This window comes from Pelodiscus sinensis, chromosome 5 (genome assembly GCF_049634645.1).
Source record: "Pelodiscus sinensis isolate JC-2024 chromosome 5, ASM4963464v1, whole genome shotgun sequence".
Taxonomy (NCBI): Eukaryota; Metazoa; Chordata; order Testudines; family Trionychidae; genus Pelodiscus; species Pelodiscus sinensis.
In genome coordinates, this window is record NC_134715.1 from 100,575,122 (window position 1) to 100,590,314 (window position 15,193).

General features: G+C 41.9%; 1 long non-coding RNA gene across 2 annotated transcripts in view; it reads left to right on the plus strand.

The window, feature by feature from the left end:
* Nucleotides 1–13,133, plus strand: part of LOC106733005 (uncharacterized) — a 433,810-nt gene extending 420,677 nt beyond the window's left edge. For both annotated transcript variants that reach the window (XR_012903894.1, XR_001369252.3), the window contains exon 6: nucleotides 10,863–13,133. This is a non-coding gene — a long non-coding RNA (uncharacterized LOC106733005). The remainder of the gene's footprint in view (nucleotides 1–10,862) is intronic.
* Nucleotides 13,134–15,193: the final 2,060 nt, after the last annotated feature.

Below are 15,193 nucleotides of genomic sequence, written 5' to 3' on the forward strand. Positions count from 1 at the left end.
GTAGTAGTGCACGGGACAGAACGCTGTGTAAGGTGACTGACAGAGAATAATTTGGAATGCAGAGAAGAGGCGAGAGATTTGACCTGATGTTTTCCAAATGGCAGAACTAGAACTTACCAGGTGCACTCAGAGGTAACCACAGAAGGAGACAATGATTCTTGAATAGAGCTGGACTGGAGATGGTTTTCCCATTCCATGAGAACTTTCACAATTTCAAGTTTTCCTATTCTTCAGTGGGCAAAGTGTGGACCTCTTGAAAATGTTTCTGAAACGTGATACTCATCCCTACAATGCTAATAATATGAAAAGCACTCATCTGGAGACACAGGAGATCCCAGTTCAAGTCCTGGGCTCAAGACTTGGGTCAGGTGATTGGTTATTCTGTAGCAAGTCTTCCACAATTTCTCCTGTTGGAGTTGTCCCATTTTACATAAAGACTATTCTTTGGAATATAGACTTCACCATGGGTATGTCACATCGTAGCTGAGTGCCCTAAAGATCAGGCTATAGGTTTGTTTGTTCTGCCGACAGAGGGATGTAGACTAGGCACATTGCTATTGCAAATGAAGTGGGGATTTAAATATCCCACGCTTCATTTGCATAACAATTGCCACCACTTTTTGCCAACACGGCACTTTGCCAGCAAAAAGCGGCAGTCTAAATGGGGATCGGTCGACAAGGAAAGCCTTTTCCGACTGATTCCTTATGCCTCATGCAAAAAGTGGTGGCCATTTTTATTCAAATGGGGCATGGGATATTTAAATACCCGCTTCATTTGCAATAGTGGTGTGCCTAATCTACATCCCTCTGTCGGCAGAGGGGTGTAGTTTAGACATACCCTTAGGCTTAATGGGATGTCAGAGACCTAAGTCGCTGCTTTAAAGAAAGACAAACAGGAACTTAATTCTAGTTCTCCCCTATTTGAACTGAGTGCCATAACCATAAGTCACTAGTTACAGTGAGTCCCTCACACTATCTGGTTTTAAGCAGGAATTCTACCATGAACCTAAGAATTCTTCTTGTCAAAACCGCACCTTTTGTGGGAAAAGTTTCAGGGTTCATGAATCAGCACTGATAAAAACTGTTCCATCAGAAAAATGTTAAACAAGCACTATTCTTAAATGAATATTTGGGATGTTACTTGGCTTCAGTAGATGTTCCTCAACTTTTCTATCCCACAAATCTATTTACCCTTCCCTACTTCCTCATCAATCTTTTTAGCTGTCTGTCCAATCTATCATCTTCTCCTGATAAAAGCTGTTGATAATTAGCCAGATCTGATCTCTTCTGTGGGCAGTAAAGCTGAGCAAAACTTTTTTTTTTTTTTTTTTGGAAAAATTGTTTTGGTAAGAAATACAGCTTCAGTTATACCACTTACTGAATATGTGTCAATCCTGCCAAATGTTTTGGTCAGAAAATACACACACACACACACACACACACACACCAATGTTTCATTTTTAACATTTTCAAATGTTTGTATACCAATGCAAGGTATAAATGCCACCAAATCAGAAAAATCAACTCACTAGTGTTAGTGGTGGCTTTTTATATCCACTTTGCCCACACATGTAAATGACTTCACAAGATACATAAGAGTGAAAAATCAGTAAAGCTTCAGATCTTCAAAATAGAACCTGGGTACTTGGACCATTGCAAATCATTAACTACAGGAATTAACCTTAATGATCATAAACAAACACAGGACTGACCTGATGTAAAGAGCTGCAAAGAAAGCCATTTCAGTATAAAACAACAAGTTTTATTTATTCTACAAACTCAAGGAGGAGCTTTGATACATATTCTGGAGTATCATCTACTGGCACCTTCTGTATAAACTGTTTACATAAGTACAGTTACATAGCTTTCTTAGAACAGTGACCACTCATGCCACTACTGCTCTGAATGAGCAAAACAAGAAAAATATTTCACATAAAAATAAACACTTCAACCAAGAATACATCATTACATGTATAAAATAGTTCTTAGTATTTTAAATGTCACTTTATTTCCAGGAGAGACCAAAAGGGCTTTAAGACAGAAACTGCAATACAACTTTTTCTGAAAATTGAATGGTCTCCAGCTATAAATTACCAGTTCTGTAGTCTTCTCTTTATGCCCCTGGTAGTCAAATGTCAGGTCATCATGATTCCGGTAATAGGAAAATAATATTTCCTAGTTTGGGTAAAATCCATCGAAGAACAAGTTAAATCTAGGGAGAAGAAGAAAGAATAATGATGAGATGGCCCTTATGGCTGACCAGCATGTCATAAAGAGATATTTGGGAAGGAAGGTTTTATGCTTTCAAAAGATTATGAAATTTAACTTCAGTAAGAAAAAAAGTTGGCAAATGTAATTTACTTTAGAAATAGGAAAGCTTTGAATACTTCTGCCAGGGGAAGAAAAAATTACCTAGAACCAGCCAAGCGGCTGTAATTCTTAATTACATTGTAGAATTTTTTTCTATGTTGTTCTGCTTAGGACTATTAGAGCTCATTTAGTTGTAGTTTCAACTTTCATTTCTCTTGCAGATTTAGTTTGTACCCATTAATTTCAACTGTCATGAAAGGAATGCAACCATTAACACTGCCAAATTCCCAGGACAAATGTACTAGTAAATTTGGGATGTGGCATTGTAATTGTTAGAAGCTTTGATAGAAACTACTAGTGAGACCATAACAATTATTAGTTTAAAACACTTTTTCTGGGAAAAGGCCTGTCAGTTATTTATGAGATCAGAGACAGGAGTACAAGGTATTTCTAATCGGGTTGGTAACCATTCACAATAATGGCACAACTATTATTCCTCAAAGTGGAAGAAACTTTTATCCCCAGACTACTTACTTTGTTTACTATGAAATTAGATGAGGGACTGAAAACCAGGGTCACAAATCACGCTAATTAGATTTAAACAGGCTACCTCTAAAGATGATACATGTAATTTGTCTGTCTGTCAGCTTTTCAGTCCATCTGTCTGTCTGCAAGTCCTGTTGTTCAAGAACTTCTCCTAAGCAGTAAGAGCTAGGACCAAATTTGGTATGCAGCTTCCGTTTATCCTAACTTTAAAAAAGGTAATGGTTTGGTTGTGACAGGAAAATAGATGTACTTGGACTTCTGTTGTTTCCCATAACAGAGAAATGGAGGGTCACAGAGAGGAGGGACATGATACTCAGTCACCACCAGCAGCAGCGAATGCAGGCGACAGCTATCCTGCAGAGTGACCACTCTGGGCAGCCATACCACCAATGAAATGGCCAGTTAGGGATGGGTCTTGACATCTTGCCGGCTACTGGTCCAGTTAAGTGGCTCCCCAATCCTGTAGACCTTGGCCCCAGTGCTAGACTGGTGCTGGGGGGAAGCCCCGCTGGCCATAACACTGGGGCCTGGCAGTGCAGTCCCAGCCCCCACCTGCCAGGAGCCATTGGCAGTCCCCCCGCCAGCACTGCCAGTCATGGCCTTCTCCCCAGGGCCAACTCCAGGAAGTTCCAGTGGGAAAAGCCTTCATGGCCCCTTTTTCTCTCTGTCCCCAGGCCAGGCCTGGGGAGTGCTAGGGTGGGAGGCCCATATGCCCTTCCCTTTCCTCCAGTCCTCAGCCCAGAATGGGGAAGTGCCAGTAGAGGAGGCCTGCATGGCCCCAACCTCTGGCCCCAGGCGAGACTCTTCCTCAACACCCATCCCAGGCCTCCTCCCCAACCTCGGCCTTCCCCACTCTTTGGTCCCAGATCAGCTTCCCCTGAGCTGGACCTGGGCAATGCTGAGTAAGTCTTCTAGTGAAGGTACAATTATAACTTCATTAGAAGATCAACTTTAAGAAAGAAATACTGCAACTCTACATTAGAGCAGCAAAGGTGTAAATTTCTATTAAATCAGAATGGTGGAATTTTGCCCTATATTCACATTAGTGTAAATGATGACAAAAAATGCAGGACAGTGGTAAAACTGGCTCAATATCAGTTAAAGGGAACATGCAGCTTTATTATCACAAGAGATACATATTAATGGAAATGAAACCTGAGATCAGTATTCACACCTCAGAGACAATGAAACTTGATTGTTCACCACAGCATGACATCTTTGTACTTATTGTAATATGGATGCTGTCTGTTTTTTATCAGAAATATCTGGAAATCTTTCCACTATAATAGTTAGTTCCTCAGATCTAATAATTCAATTTTTAAACACTCTAAAAAGTAGAGGAAGTTAGAAATCTGTACAAAATATTATTAAACTCTAAAACAATCAGGGCACAGTCTTTCATACAATGTCTACAGTCCACCTGAGTTTTGCAGTCTTTAATATACGTGGGCTATCAGAAGATAAACAATAAAAATGTATCACTTATTATAAGACATTGTAATTAGTCACTCGTGAGTCATGTTCTTCTTGTATGTCATTATCATTATATATTTTTAAAATATTGTGTCTAGTGGATAACATTGAACTGTGCAATAACTAAAAAGGTTTTTCCACCTGGTTATTGTAGATAACATTTTAATTCAGAAAAAAAACTAACACTAAATAAAATGACAGAATTCTTCACAACTGAGGAATTTACCCTACTGAGGCATAGATAGATTTCTAAGTGGAATTAGTGTGGGCACACTTCAATTATTTTAAAAACTATTTTCTGGAAATTTTAAGTGTTTAAAGTATAGATATGTAAGACCTATTCTCATCAAAGTGTTTGTTCTGCCTTAATATTCCAGAGTACTTTGTTTACCTTCTTTATGTTGTTACAGGATTTCAGTCTCCATATTCCCTTAGCTACATGGAATTGCCATTTTAAAGACCTACTCACACTAAAAATATTTGGTACCATATGCAAGTCCATTAAGGTTTGATCCAACATCTACTGAAGTAAACAGAAATATTTCCATTGGCTTCACAGGGCAATAACTCAGGCCCAAAGACAGCCAGAAAGAATTAATGTCCTGTCCGGTAATAAGCAATGAATTACTACTTACTGTGTTTCTGTTTTAACTTTTTCCTTTATACTTCAGTATAACTGTGAAGATGATGTGAATTACAAAGTAACCGTGTTATGTTGTAGAAATTGTCATTTATGTTTCATTACCTTTATAAGATTTGATAACATTGGAATGTAAGAATTAAGCTAATTGCTTTTGTGTTTAACTGTGAGGATGCTCACCTTGTGCAATCCTTGCTGAAAAACCTCAATAACTGAATTCTGGGACTTCATGTGCTTTACTGTGTGAATTGGTTTTAAGCACCAAGGGAAGGTCAGTGAAATAAACTCTAGCCCACACAAAAGGTCACACACATTTAACTGAAAGTAAAACATGCAATTCAGTAGTATCTTCTACTTTAATAATAATGTCAATATGCCATTAGATCATTTTCATCTTATTAACATGCATCTGACGAAGTGGGTCTTTGCCCATGAAAGCTTATGCTCCAATAAATCTGTTAATCTATAAGGTGCCACAGGACTTCTCATTGTTTATGCAGATTCAAACTAACATGGCTACCCCTTTGTTACTTATCTTATTAACTGTTGCTATTGCAGTATTCCACCAAAACTATATGCTCTAAAAAGTGACCAGTTTTTTAGGAGAGCCTGCTTTTCTGATTGACTACCTGCTATCTTTGAGAATATGAGGTTCCCAATCTCAGCTACTGGTAAATAATTCAAGGAGAGTAAATCATCTGAAATGTTTCATTAAGCATAAAAGTTTATACCCCACATATCATTCTGTACCTCATACTCCATGATCATAAGGGCTACTTTCAAATCCCTAGAGAAGAATGCATTAAATAGCTATTAAAAAGCATAAAAAGGGGGAAGTACTGCAGTTATTCATAACTGAGTTAACAACTAAAATCTCAAATAATTAAATTAAAGAAATAAAGCCTCCAATTAAGCCATAAATTAAACATAAAGATTAATAGAGCCATAATATTGGTTTCTATTAATAAAATGTATTGTGCAACTTGCTCATTTATTGCATTTTTAAAACACATTACAAGATTAGTGTAAATAGAATTCAGTCAGGAATATGTAGAGCACCAGAAATGATTTGTGATGGAGGAGGCAAAAGAGGGAAGAAGAAACAAGAGCAAGAGAGGGAGAACTCTGATGAAGAAAAAAGAGAAGGCAGAGATAGAATCTAGCAAAAAGTGAGTAAGTGGTTCTAGACAAGCAAGAGCTGTTTGCCCCTCTCCTGAACCAACCAGAATACAAATATCTTTTATTCTCAAAGGTTCTGAACAATCTTTGCTCTCACAGAGGGTGTCAATGTTTCTAATGGACAAATTAAATAGACAAGAAATTATTGGCTTGACAAAGCCGAATTGATTTTTTTGGGATTGGTCCTGCCTTGGGCAGGGGGCTGGACTTGATGACCTTCTGAGGTCTCTTCCAGCTCTATGATTCTATGATTTTCTCATGTAGCTATTCCATGCAAATTTCAGGTGAACAAACTTGGGTGAGGTATAGATTCCATATGCTCTGTGTGGTAGCAGAGACATACACATTCGGAGAGACCACAGATGAAAGCTCTGTGAGCCATCAAAACCATAATTGAGGATCATATTATTGTTAGTGAGCCTATGGCTTACAAGTAAAGTTAGCTAATGATTTAATTTTTCTATCATTCATTAAAAAGGTTAATAGGAATCTACTGGTGCTACTGCTTAGACAACATAGCTATAATATCTGTACAGTCGGTCCCCGAGTTGTGAACAGTCGACTTACGACTGTTTGCTGTTATGACCGAAGCTGTTGTAAATGGCAGACCCTGAGTTACGAAAGCGATCTGCGCTTACGAACAGTGAGGTTGCGTGTAATTCTATGGGGTCCGACTTATGAACGAACTGAGTTACAACCAATTGCTTGGTCCATAACTTGTTAGTAAGTCAGGAAGAGGCTGTACTTGCATGGGAGAAACCCCCAAACTGAAAAGTTATAGGGAGAACGAAACTCATTTATTTTCTTCTAAGATATTAGCATTCTGATTGCAATCAATTCATTAGTATTTACAAACTTTATGACCTGACAATACTTGTTTGTGTCAATTCTGAACTCTATTATTAATATGACCTACATGAATATGCAACAGGGTGGCATTAGAGATAGTTCATTTCAAGTAACAACAGGGCACAAGATTAACAAGTAGATGAACACTGTATAATTTATTCAATTAAACTTTCACAAGTAGTAAGGAAACAAAAAATATGCTGAATTTACGAAATGCAAAAGAGATATACCAATGAATAATGATGAAGGTGGTGAGCAACCTCCTCTTGGTAATTTCTGATTAGTGATAAATGTTATATCAACTTTATTTATAGGGAGGAATAACTTCAAGAAAGGATCTAGAGCAGGGAGTCTGAGACTATGGGTCAAGATCCCATTTTAATAGCCTCACCAAGGCTTGCTTAGACTTGTTGGGGCCCAGGAGCAAAGCCGAAACCTGAGTCCCATTGCCCGGCAGTGAAGCTGAAACCTTAGGATTCAACCCTGGGCAGTGGGGCTCAAGTAATAGGCTTACTGCCTGGGGCTGAAGCCCTTGGTCTTTGGCTTTGTCCCCTCCAACCGTGGTGGTGGGGCTCAGGCTTCAGTCTCACCTCCTGCGGTCATGTAGCAATTTTTGTTGTCAGAAGAGAATCACAGTGCAATGAAGTTTGAATCTGATCTAGAGCCAAAATCTACTGTCATTGCTAGTATAAAGCTGAAGTCACTCCAGTGATTCAGCAATACTCTGGATGTAACTGAGATAAGAATCTTGCCTTCAGGACACACAAAATGTATACAGCATTGTTGAAGAGGCTTTAGTTTTTGTTTTTGTTTGGGGGGGGTTGCATATTCAAGTTAAGTATGCATTTTTTTCTTTTTGATTTCTTATTTCATATTTCAATCACACTAGACTGACTCAGTAGAAAAACAGCAGCCAACAAAGGCTCTGTCTCAAGGACAAGTTGCTAGCGTCTTAAAAAATGAAACACACACACACACACACACACACACACACAAAATCATCTCTCTGAACTGGCCATGAATTTTGCTTCCGTATGGTTTTCCAATTGAATAATGCCTTCTTGGCAAAATTGAAATTTCCTACAAAAAATCTGTCTTGGAAATCAGAATGATGACACCCTGCGGGCAGAAAAAGCCGACAAGCTGAAAAAATCATATATACACACATGTCCATACCCAATATATTGGAGGATCTGACACAGTATATATAAATACACTAAGTATTTGCTTAAATACAACTTTGTGTCAAATCCTCCAGTTTGGTTCAGATGCACTTTAGTACTATTTGTGCTTTTACAGATTCTAAATATGGGAGCATTCAGCACTGCCCCATGCTCCCAGCATTGAATTAATATATCTCAAAGGTTGTTCTAATTTATGTGGACTATCCACAGCCCAAAGATACAGGCCTTTAGGCAACTAAGGCTCAAAAGATAAAAAAAGGCTCCAGACCTTTCTCCTAGGAACACTGTCTATTGCTAGGGAATCTTATGGGGGCTCATTAAGTCAGCCGTCTGGGTCCTTTGATGTTCTATGGAATCTAAAGTATGAACAACTCGCTGACCCAAGATTCATACTTACCTTATTTACTGCTAATTTCTTTTCCACATCTGGAATATTTAAAACATTCTGTACCACTATATTAGTCAACCATTGTGTTATTAACTGTTGCTATTGCAACCTAATTCTAGGACTCCTCTGTTGGGTTCTACACCACCTTTTCAAATACACTTTCTTCACTCTGTCTACCAAACACCCCCTCTTAAGTGGGGATCTGGCCTATCTCCACTGATGTCTAGGGCAGGAACACTCCTTGACTAGCAGGCACCCTCATGCCACTTTCCTTAAGGAAATTGTATCAGGTGGATGATTCATGGAACACTAGTACATAAAACTTTAATTAGAAGATTATTATAAAGGAAATCCATCAATTTATAGATTCAATTCTATTTTAAGCATGCCCATACTGAATCACACTAATGGTCCATCTAGTCTAGTATCCTGTCTTCTGACATTGGCTAGTGACAGACGTTTCAGTGAGAATTAACAAAATAGGGCACTTTAGCAAGTGACCCAACCTCTGTAAACCAGTTTCAGCTTCTGGCAGTCAGAGATTTAGGGACATCCATTCCATAGGGTTGCAGCCCTGACCATGTTGGCTACTAGCCATTGCTATATCTATTTTACATGAACTTCCTTAATTCTTTTTTGAACCAGTTATTCTTTTGGCCATCACTACTTCCGCCGGCAACAAGTTTCACATGTTGAATGGGTGATTTCTTAAGTAGTAATTTCTGTTTGTTTTAAACCTGATGCCTATTAATTTCATTGAGTGACCCCAGGCTCTTATGTTGTGTGGCGGGGTAAATAGCCTGACCATTCACTTGCACCATATCATTCGTGAATTTGCAGACTTCTGCCATACCACCCTGACATAGTAATTTATTCTCTAAGATAAATAGTCTCAATCATTATAATATCGCCTCATTTCTAAGCTGTTCCACCCCCCTAATTATTCTGTGGGCCATCTTTTTACTTTTACTAATATATCTTTTCTGAGCTGGGGCAACCAGAATTCCATGCAATATTCAAGGTGGAGGCATAGGACAGAAATTTGAGACTAAAAGGGACCTTGACTGGTCATCTCGTCCAAATCCCTGCACTCAAGGTGTATCTACCTTTCACTTAAAAATAACCAATAACCAATTTTGTTGGACCACAGAAGTTGCTGGACCACAAAATGCCAGCAGCTAAGAGTGGGGACAAGCTGAGAGTCAAACGGCCAGAAGCCCCAAGCTGTACCAGTAGGACAATGTCAGGAGGCTTCTGGCAGCAGCTGGGAAACCCCTAATATGTCTGGAAGCCTTGGGCTGGGCCAGAAGTAAGGGAATGCCAGGATGTGGCAGGAAACTCCAGTGAGGCCAGCAACACTCAGGAGTCCTGGGCTGGGCAGTTTCCAGGAAGCCCCAGGCCAGCAGCAGAGGGACCAGTGGTTGCTGGGAAGCCCAGGCAAGGCTTGCAGCAAAGGGAGCAGTGGCAGCTCGGAGCCCTAAGCCAGGCCGAAGGCAGGGGGCTGCTGGCAATAGTCAGGAAACCCCAAAAGACACTTGCAGTGGCTGAGAACTCCAGTGATAGTGTGACTGGTGCCTGGGAGTCTCAGGATGGGCCAGCATCTGGGAAGCTGTGCCAGGCTGGTGGAAAAGGGGACGGTGGTGGCTGTGAAGTCCTGGTGAGGCCAATGGCAGTGGGGCTCACAGAAGCCAGGAAGCCCCTGGGAGGGCCAGTGTCACAGAGGAGGGGAGGAGGGAGAGAGAGGCAGCGGCCAGGATGCCATTTCCAAGAACCCCAGCTGGGGCCGGAAAACCACATGAAAGAGCCTTGGCTGGGGTCAGAAATCCAGGGCCCCAGCAGCAGGGGAGGCAGTGTCAGGGAGCCCTGGTAGACCAGGAGCAGAGAGTGAGTCAAGGGCCTGGAGAGGAGCCCAGAAGTGAGGCTGGCAGCTATGAGGGAAGCATTGATCTCCCCTGGTCTGTCAAAATCCTTGGTTTAGGACCACTCAGCTCCTGAGGGTCTCAGACCAGGAAGGTCCGAACTATATTGTTACAAATTTTGTTCATTTTTCTCCAATCTGTATATCACTAATTTTATCAATAAGGATTAAGTCTATGCCTGCCTCTTCACATGCTGTGGCATGTATTGATATCAGTTCACTTTTAGGCCCTGTGTGCTTTAAATTGTGTAATCCCTTATGGCCCCCATGTGATTCATAGTCATATTTTGTTTTTTCCATTGTTTACACAACTCCATATGTGATTCTTTTCAATTTATACCCAACAGTCTCCTCCATTTTCTCTTGTTTTAATAGCATTCATCACTGGATGCAAGAGAGTTGACTACAACTTAACTTGAAGAAGACAGAACTGTTATTTGTCAGGCTGAACACGTCTCTCCTGCTTGTGCTACAGATGACCTCCTGCTCTTAAGTCCAAGCCTTCCTCATCATATACTTTTTCCACTTGTCACAGTGGCCCACAATGAATATGCAACACACTTTCTTGTATTGTACAAACAACCTCCACTACTCTCAGTACATACACAACTTGTACTGCTTGAAGATTGAGCATTCAGGTTTCATAGTTTTGCATCATATGGTCTGTGAGAAGGATACAGAATCCTTGGTGTGATAGGCAGAAAGTGCAGAGTCCTTGGGGCAGAGTTCTTTTCTGCGGGAAGAGTTCCAGGAATATCTTCACTTAATAAATAATCAATAATCATCAGCATAATGGAACTGCACTGATAAAACCTAGCTGAGGATCTGATACACGCTTTGACACATTTACCTTTAAAAGCAGATTGATAAAGAAGGTTTATTAAGTGTTAGAACAAATGATCTTCCTCATAAATTTCAAGAAAACATGCTAATTTGACATGCTTGGGTTGACATAAGAGCTGGTCAAAAATAATTGATGGAACAGTTTTCAGCAAAAAATACAGTTCCATTGAAATCAAAACATATTGTGGAAATGTGGAAATTTAAACATTTTCAAAGCAAAAGTGTCAAAACAAATAGTTTCAACTTTGACGTTTCATTTACAGAATGTTAAAATATTTGGTTTCAATGTTAAAAATCATTCGATAAGATAAAAATCTTTCATTTTGATTTTCTCACTTTTGTTAATTTTGCTTTGGCTTTTATATTATATCTTTCACCATCATTGAAACAAAATGATTTAGCATTTCCATGTTGGTTGTTGTGGTTTCTCCCCCACTCCCCCCCCCCCCCCACACACACACACACCATACACAGCCCATGGGAAAACCCTAACATTCTATGTTTTATTTTAGCAAGAGAGTTGTAGCTTTATTAATATCCCATTAAATTAATCAATAATCTTCATTAAATCTGTCTTCACTGCAAATTTAGACAATTTTAAGACTTGGTGATAAAGCAAAAGGATGTCAACAAGCTCAAGCAAATAGACAGTAAGAATCTGTAGAGGATAATTGGTATTTTTAAATTAATTTTAAAGTTATCATAATTACTGTTTAGATACTAAAATATGCATTGGAGTCAATATGGCATTTTATAATACATTATGTTATACTCACTGTCAAATGTATGTGCCGCATTGCATGGTGGAGTACCTTCTTAACACCCTCTTAACATTTGGGTGTTGTTATATCCCTTCCCGCCCCCATGTGCCAGATCTCATAAAGTGCTCAAAACCCTTGATTCCCATTGTCTTCAGTGGCTCTCAAGTGCTTAGCAACTTACAAGAGATGATCAGAACCTTACAAGATAGCTCACAGCTATTTGTAGTAAAAAGAGATTCTCATTTTAAACACAACATCATATGACAAAGTGGAGTCGTATCATCTGGTGTTGATGGAAGACAGCACAAAGGAGAGAAGGGCAACCAGAGAATAATGTATCTACAGAGAATTCTGCTTCTCAAAAAAAGTCTATAATCAGGGAAACAAAGTATGCATACATTGTATGGAACTCTATAAAGACGGTTTCCTAGTTTTTCACCCTTGTTCCCATAAATGTCCCCATTAGATTATCTTCCTTAGTTATTTGCAGTGGAACTGTAACCATGTTGGTTCTATGATATGAGAGAGACAAGGCAGATGAAGTAATATATTTTACTGGACCAGCTTCTGCTAGTGGAAGGTAGAAGACTCTGAGCTGCACCACGTTCTTTAGGTCTGGGGAAGAAACCAGACAGGGCTAAATAACACTTAAAATATTGCAAGAGACGACTTAAAATGAAGTGGTCTACTGAGGTTTAGATTGGTAAGCATTATTACTACTGTTGAAAAAGAGCATTAAAAGTGATGGGGGGCAGGTAAAGGTCAGCAGCTCAGTGTAATGAGCCATAACACCTCTGTTTCTGTTGAGTTCACAGTTTTTAGTGTCTAGCAGAGTTATTAATTTAATCTGTCATATCTGGCTTCTGAAGTTTCCTTTGACAATGAGTACTAAGAGATCAGCTATAGAGTAAGTGCTTTATGAAAAATGTTTACCCAAGGTTTATATGGTGTCATTACATCTGTTGCTTTAGAAAAATAATCAATTGTGAAATCCTCAATGAACATTATATCCACCACCGTCCACCTCGAGAACAGCTTTATAGTCCCGGAAATCAAACCATAAGGTAGTGTGCAAATCAACCAAAAAGGAGGCACCATCATAATTCTTAATCATGATGACTGTGTCAACAATGTCAATGGCCAACTCTCTGACACACTGTCGAGGTGCGTTCCGGAGTGTGCCGCCCAGGAGTGGGGCATACTTTAGGCCTCCCTGGTCTGGTCCCCAAAGTATGCTGCCCCTAACTTAGGGGAAATACAGCCCACTGGCCAAGTCTTAAAGTCCAAAGCCCCTGTCTTAGGGGAAATACGGCCCGCTGGCCTAGTTCTTTATACGTAAGCTATGTGGCCTAGTCCTTTACATGATCCCACACTCGATGAGGGTCTGGGAAGCAGGGGTAGGGGGGCCAGGCCCTCCGTCTCCACCGGGCCCCAACCCAGGGCCCTATCAGTGGCAGGTGGCTCCCACCACTGGCTCGGTGGGGAGTCTTTCCCAAAATGCACCGAGCCTGCTGGGGCTTTTCCGGCTCCCCGCCCTGGGCTGCTTCCTATCCCCTTCCCCTGAGTTGCAGCGGTCCAACTTGTAGGAGTGAGTCAGGCAGCAGTAGCGGCGGTTCCCCACTCGGCGTCTGGGGTGGCAGTGGCAAGTGCAACGCCTGTGTTCAGGGAGGCGTTACAGCGGCTCCGGCATTGGGGTCGGGCCCAGCAGTGATAGGACACGCACATGAGGCCCACCATTCCCCTTCACAAGTGTGTGGCCATCGCTCTCTGGAAGCTCTCCACGCCGGATAGCTATCGATCCATGGTGAACCAGCTTGGTGTGGGGAGATCCACTGTCGGAGCAGTGCTCATACAGGTATGGCAATCTCTGGCCACTGTGCCAGGAGGGTGCAGGGTGCGAGGAGGGGATGGGATACCCTAGGGAAAAGGGGTGGTGATGGTGAAACTCCCCTCCCTGGAAGGGTTTGGTCTGTCCTAGCCACACTACAGACTGCCCATGGTGGCCAGAAGTGCAGGGGGGGTTGCTCCTGGGAGTGGGGGCATGGGACAGTGGAGCACTCTCAGTCACTCTGTCACTCCAGTGACTCTCCATGGTTTTGTGTGTCCCTCTGCAGGTAGTCAAGGCCATCTATTGAGTGTTGCTCCGCAGAGTCATCCACCTCACCGATTTGGATGCGGTGATTGAGGAGTTTGGCGCCCTGGGCTTTCCCACCTGCGGGGAGGCAATCGACAGGATGCACATCCCTATCTGTGCCCCAGACCACCAGACCTCCCTCTACATCAGCTGGAAGGGATACTTCTTGGTCATCCTGCAGTCTGTGTCTGACCATTGGGGCCAGTTCATGGACATCAGCGTGAGCTGGTCCAGCAAAGCACACAATGTGTGGGTGTACCGCAATTCCTCCATGTGCCAGAGGCTGCACGCCGGGACTTTCTTCCCGGACCACCCCATCAGGATTGGGGACATGGACGTGCCTATGTGCCTGGTGCGGGATACGGCCTACCCACTACAAACCTGGCTCATGAAGCGCTATATGGGACACCTCAACCCCTCCCGATAGGCCTTTAATGCCAAGCTCAGCAGGGCCTGCATCATGGTGGAGGGGGCTCTCGGCCAATTGAAGGCCCATTTTAGATGCCTCCTCACCTGCCTGGACCTCTCCAAGCAGAATATTCTGCACATGGTGGCAGCATGTTGTATGTTGCATACTTAGTATGAGAGGGAGGCTTTCCTTGCAGCCTGGATGGCAGAGGCCGACCACTTGGCTGACCTCTACATGCAGCCCTATATGGCTGCCAGCCGGGAAGCCCATTGGGGGGCTGTCCATACCCGGGAGAAACCGCGGGAAAACTTACATCCAGAGGAGGAGTGAAGTCTCCCTGGTGTGCCCCGCTGAGGCCTTGTGCCTTATTCCACTCTCACGTCCTTCCACTTTCCCCTCCCTAACCCCCCTTCCTGATGTAAAGTAAAAACACATGTGTTGCCAAAAACAAACTCTCTTTATTGACCATAATTGGAGTGAGGGGGGAATGAGGGTGGGAGAAGGGAGGGGGAAACCTGGGAGGAGGGAGCTGGAAGGGGGAGGCAAAGGAAGGAAGGGG